Genomic DNA, 6000 nt, shown 5'->3' with positions numbered 1-6000 from the left:
AAAATGAAATCTACTAGTTTTGATAAAGTCCCTCAGTTATCAAACCTGGCTGCGAGGGATCACTCGAGGTGCCGCCTGCTGCCGAGGGCGAACCTCCTTGCACATCTTCTGGTGGCGAGGGCAAATCTTCTGATGTCGATGACGATTTTCTGCGGGCGATGGAGTTTCGGTACCAGGGCAAAATGGTCCGAGAAGTAGCCTATTGACGGTGGTCATTCACCCCGCGAAATTACAAGGGGGTCACCTGCTTGCCTCGAGAATTCGGCGAGCGGGGTAAATTCTGCTCGGCGACGCGTCTCGTGCCCATTAAGCACAAAAATAGGTGCCCTGTTGTCGCCGTCGTGGCGCCACGGGGATTAAGGCTCGAAGGGCAGCGGGTCTCTATCCTGAAGGAGGGGGGGGAGGGAAGGGTTGGTCGTCGCAACCGGAAACAACTGCCGTCGCCGCCGCTTCGCTGCTTTTGTTCGCGGTCGCTCGCCGGCGTCCGCTAAGTACGCCTCCATTGTTAGCTGCTGGAGTCTGGCCGGAACTTCGGTCCCAACAAGGCCTCCATTGTCAGCTGTGGGAGTCTGCGCATACCTCGGCCGGAACTCCGGTCACAACAGCCTCATGAGGAGATGCGCCTCAGAAATAGGCAAAGCCGACAAAAACACAAGCAAGATAGCGAGGTTCGTTTATTGTACCGAAAGCCTTGCCGTCGGACACCTATCGAGTAGCTGATTTGGCTAGACAAGGCACAAAACGGTTCGCGACGACTGCGCATGCATCGCAGCTGAAGGGGTGGCCTATGACCGACTGCACCGCCAGAGATGACGACTCTACTTCGGAGGAAGATGCGACGAAGAAAATCAGTGCCGTGCCCCATGGCAAGCTTCCGTGAGTGCCCGACTGCAGCGAACGCGACGACCTCCTGAAAGATTTCAGTCAAGCTGAGGAAACACGAGAAAACGCTTTTTCGATCGAGATCCAATAATGATTTAACCAGTGCTTATCATTGTGCGTTGTGTGTACCCGATTTTGTGTCGTTTTACACGATGTCCATAACGAGTGTGTATGCTGTGTTTCCATTTGCGTGCGTAGCATTATGTGAAATTTGTACCGTTCGCACATGTTTGTTTTGAATTCTTCCTTTTTTTCTCTCTTCAGTTTAACGAGGACGTCAAACATGTCAGGTGCCCGAGTGTAGGCAAGTGTAGCGGGCGTCGGTTTCTTTCTGTGTGTTCACTTTTCTAATGGTCATTCCTCTTATGTTACGGCCAACGGGGGTGAGGTTCTTCTTTGTGTGAGAGTCCCTGTGCGGGAGGGGCTCGACGCAGTGTTGCCAATTACGAGTAAGCGACCTTGGCTCGGACGCGGGACGGCTCCCACCCCGACGTTTCTCGGAAGAGGACATTTGCACGTGTGCGTCCCTTCTCTCTATGTTTCTGTGTTTTAGGGGAGTGTTTGTATTTCTTTCAACTTTTAAGTGCGAGACTGTCATCTTTGACGAAAACCAGAGCACCGTCTTTGTGCGGAGAGAGGAGTGCGGAAAACGGGCGAAGCGGGCAGATTGTGTGTCCGAGCGTGTGCGCGAGATGTTCGTTGTGCGAAATCGTGCTTAGTATTTTACCCTTGTAGAGTGTGTGTATTTATATATTAAACTTCATTAACTGTCACTTGTAGTCCGTCCTTCTATCCTTTTCTACATTCTTTTCCGCGTTAGCATCTGTAAAAGAACGTGGAACTGATTTTTTTTCTAAGGACAGTTCAAATTCGGGGCTTATCTCTTTTCACAGGTGCATCAAAAAACGCCCCGTGGTTTACTTTTCAGGGTTTACCGAAAATACTGATTGCAAGAACAGTTGGCGTGATTGCGCAGTGTTGCAGAATAGCGCTGACTTCAAGAAATCGAGCTATAACGACCCACACCCTCGCACGCAACCCCCCTCCCATCTACACATGGGTTTACGTTACAACAGTGTACGTGTGTGCTCTTTTTCTGTATAGTATATTAAGCTGTGATGCGTGGAGTTCCCCTTTTTCTGAATATCTCACGGTGAGTCGGTCAGCCGGATCGCTTTCAAGTTGACTCCCAAGAATCCGCACAAGACTCCGCAGTGTTGCGACGTTTACATGCCTAACTGGTGCTCTTTGAAATAAACATGACCGAAATTTCCTTAACGGGGGAGGGGCAATGGGCGGCAGTATAACACCACATGTTCTCGCGAATCTATGCTCCTCCCTCCTGGCCCTCCAAGTGTCTAGGGGGGTTTACAAGCTCTGTAGCCCAGGGCGCCCATTTTTGTTGACCCGGCCCTATCGGTGGAATGCATACTCTGGCGGCTGTATCGCTGGTACTGAAATGTTGGTTTGGATTAACGTCCCAAAACGACACAGGTTATGAGAGACGCCGTAGTGGAGGGCTCCAGAAATATCGACCACCTGGGGTTCTTTAATGTGCACTGGCATCGCACCGCCTTGCTTTCGGACCGCATTGAAAAGCGGTGGCCATGGCAGGAATTCAATCCCGCAACCCTTGGGAACAGAAGTCGAGCGCCCTAACCACTGCACCACTGGTACTGGAACATGTTCGCGCAGCTTCCGTTGCTATCCCTCGCCAGAGAGCCTGACGCTCGTTGGGCCCGTGTCGACGCGGGTGACGAATTTGCGATGCATTCTGTAGACTGTAGCGATGCGGCGGGTGAGAGAGTGTGAAGGGGCGCGATAATGCTTACGCTGATGGCCTCAGTCGAAGTTTCCCTGGGTAAAGCTCTCTGGTTGGGCTCCCAGACGTTAACTGGCTAAGTATATCATATATTTTTCTTTTTTTTTTGCTTGCGTAGTTATTTTTTTGTTGCTTTGTTGCTGCTGCTGTTCTTACTATCGTTTGCCTACCGCTCCACCTTGGGGTATGTTCTCACAGGAAGTGGCCTTCTATGGCATCTTTCATGTTACGACATGGATCAAAATTTTAGCTAGCATATTTGCAAAAAAAAAATATTTTTCCTTGTTTCTCGGACATAGTCTCTTTTGAAAGAGAACTTAAAATTCTCTGGACGAATTTTATTTTGTTTTCTTTACTTTGAAATGGCAATCATTGTTATGAAGGCAGCCTGGCACTTCTCAGAGTTTGTTTTGCGCTCGCTGCTTGCTATGGTTTGGGCTTTGAGTGGCTGAGTCTGCTAGCGCTGTTCAACAAGGAAGCAGGAACCAGATGGCCAGGTGACTTGGCCAGACCGACCCGGCTGAACCGACTCCAGGTCTCTACGGGGTGCAGCGATGGCTGCTAACACTACGAGACCTCTTCGGGCGGCGGACGGGCTGTTGTGACCGGACTTCCGGCCGAGGTATTCGCAGACTCCCACAGCTGACAATGGAGGCGTACTGTTGGGACCGGAGTTCCGGCCAGACTCCAGCAGCTGACAATGGAGGCGTACTTAGCGGACGCCGGCGAGCGACCGCGAACAAAAGTAACGAAGCGGCGGCGACGGCAGGTGTTCCCGGCTGTGACGACCAACCCTTCCCGCCCCCCCCCCCCCCTTCAGGATAGAGACCAGCTGCCCTTCGAGCCTTAATCCCCGTGACGCCACGACGGCGACAACAGGGCACCTATTTTTGTACTTAATGGGCACGAGACGCGTCGCCGAGCAGCATTTACCCCGCTCGCCGAATTCTCGAGGCAAGCAGGTGACCCCCTCGGAATTTCGCGGGGTGAATGACCACCGTCAATAGGCTACTTCTCGGACCATTTTGCCCTGGTACCGAAACTCCATCGTCCGCACAAGATCGGCATCGACATCAGAAGATTTGCCCTCACCACCGGAAGATGTGCAAGGAGGTTCACCCTCGGCAGTGGGCGGCACCTTGCCCCCACTGATTGGAGAGTACCGATGAACTTTGTGTCCCCAGCTAGTGCACTGGGGATAACAAACCATATTTAACTGACGGATTTTGTTTGGACAGATAGCTCCGTTTTCCTCTCATGACTTGTACCTTCTTCAGTATGTAGAAAGTCTATATAAACGTTACTTTTTGCCTCTCCTCCCTGGCTGTCTTCCGCCTCGATGCATCGTCGCCTCCTGAGCCCGCTTCGGCGACGCTCGCGCCCTGAACCCGACACACTTCAAGACGCTCTCCCACATCGTACAGCATTGCGGGAAAGTGACGCCGATCGTAGGCCTGCTTGCTTTGCTCCTTAACAATACGAGCTCTGGCCTCTGTCCGAGGTTCGCTTGGTTCTTCAAGTGCGTGTGTGGTTGTATTGAGCTGATCCGATGCGATTAAAAGCTGCGCTAACAAAACAAGGATGAAGGAAGGCTGGACGCACACAAACGCGGGTAATCGACAACGAGTCGCTTTTTGACGTTCTTTTTCTTCACCAAGATCACCGGACTCGCGTAAAAAGAATGGGTCTCGCTCACAATGCCCTTCTGCTTCCATTCCTGAACGATTTCTCTCATTCTCTCTCTTCTAACTTAGTCTTGTAGGGACGCACTGCCACAGGCGAGCTTCCGGAGGCCTCCTCAATGTCCATTTCAAGCAGATTTGTGCACCTCAGCTCTTCGAAACTCATCGCAAAACAGTCTCTGCGCTCATTTAGCAGCTGCACTAGCTGCGACTTCTGTTTGGTGGTGACACACTCTCCAACATCAACTTCATGTCCCAGAATCGGCCGCCTTTCTGAGATCGTGCGCACTTCCTCTCTATTTTCGCTCAATGATTCATACACATTGCTTGGTGCTCCTTTGTTTTCCTCGGTTATGTAAACCGGCACCGCACGCCCAAAAGTTTGTCCTTTCGTCATGACTGTCATCTCACCGTCTAAGGACAGAGGGGCAGCGTCACTTACCGCCTACTATATCGACAAAGACACCGCGTCCCAAACGGCTCACACAGCTGGTCCTGTAAAGTCGCTTTCTGTTGTGAGAGTGACCCAGTTCACGAATTCACCTTCTAGCTGAATGTCTTCGGATGTCACTAGCCGCAGCCGCTCTCTCGGCCCTGCCTCAAGGTGGGTGAAGGGGAATTGGTTTCTCGGCCAAAAGCGGAAACAACCATCCGCACTCCCATATGTGACATGCGGAAGTTCCGTGAATGTTCTTCCTATCATCAGGTCAATTGAAAGTGCCTCGTTCGCAACAACAAGAACGGGGACAGTTCTCACAACAACACCATCTACTTCTAGGTCTGCCTTGCACGTACCAATGGTGCACGCAGCGGATGAGTTTGTATTCCCAAATCCATAAAGCGGTTTGTTTTCGGCCCTTAGTTCGACGCCACAGCGGAAAGCAGCGGAAGCGCGCAAGATGCAGCTTGAGATTCCGGTGTCCACCATCCCAATTAATTTAATTTTGCCGTTGGTGGTCACGTACTTTAGCAGAAGCCCTCGCCGTGCAGCACTGTCGTCAACCCCGCTGATTTGTTGCCCGCAGTGCCTTTGCGTGTGTCCAGCCCGTCCGCAGCGTAGGCATGTTACCTCGCGCTTCGGTTCTGGGCAATCCCTAGAAATGTGTCTAAATGCGGCACAGTTGTAGCATTTGGGCTCTCCCTTGTCGCTCCGTAAGGGTGGTCGTGTGTCACGCATCATAGGCCTTGCTGAAAAATCTTGGTCCTCTTGCCTTGCAATGCACTTCGGATACGCGTAGCCCGCCTCGAATCCTCTATCGTGTACGCATTGCTCCTGCCTCTGTTTTTCCACTCTCTCATAATCCTGGATATCATGAATGAGGTCGTCCTCATCATCATGCGTACGCCCTATCAACATTGAGCACAGCTGGCTCTACCTCAGGCCTATCAACACCTGCTCACGAGATTCATTAAAGTTCAAATGAGCCTCTGAGCACAAACGTACTTTAGCGCGAAAATACGTGCTGGAACTCTCATTCCTCTGTTGCACGCGCTCCGTCATTCGCTGGTACCGATCTGCCACGCTCAGCTGGCTGATGAAGGTCCGGCGGAAAAGATCTTCGAAATCCTTCCATGAGTTTATGCGCGCACGACGGCTCCGGTACCAATACAAAG

Source organism: Amblyomma maculatum, chromosome 7 (assembly GCF_055883805.1).
Source record: "Amblyomma maculatum isolate TAMU_Amacu chromosome 7, ASM5588380v1, whole genome shotgun sequence".
Classification (NCBI taxonomy): domain Eukaryota; kingdom Metazoa; phylum Arthropoda; class Arachnida; order Ixodida; family Ixodidae; genus Amblyomma; species Amblyomma maculatum.
This window is presented reverse-complemented; position numbering follows the sequence as displayed.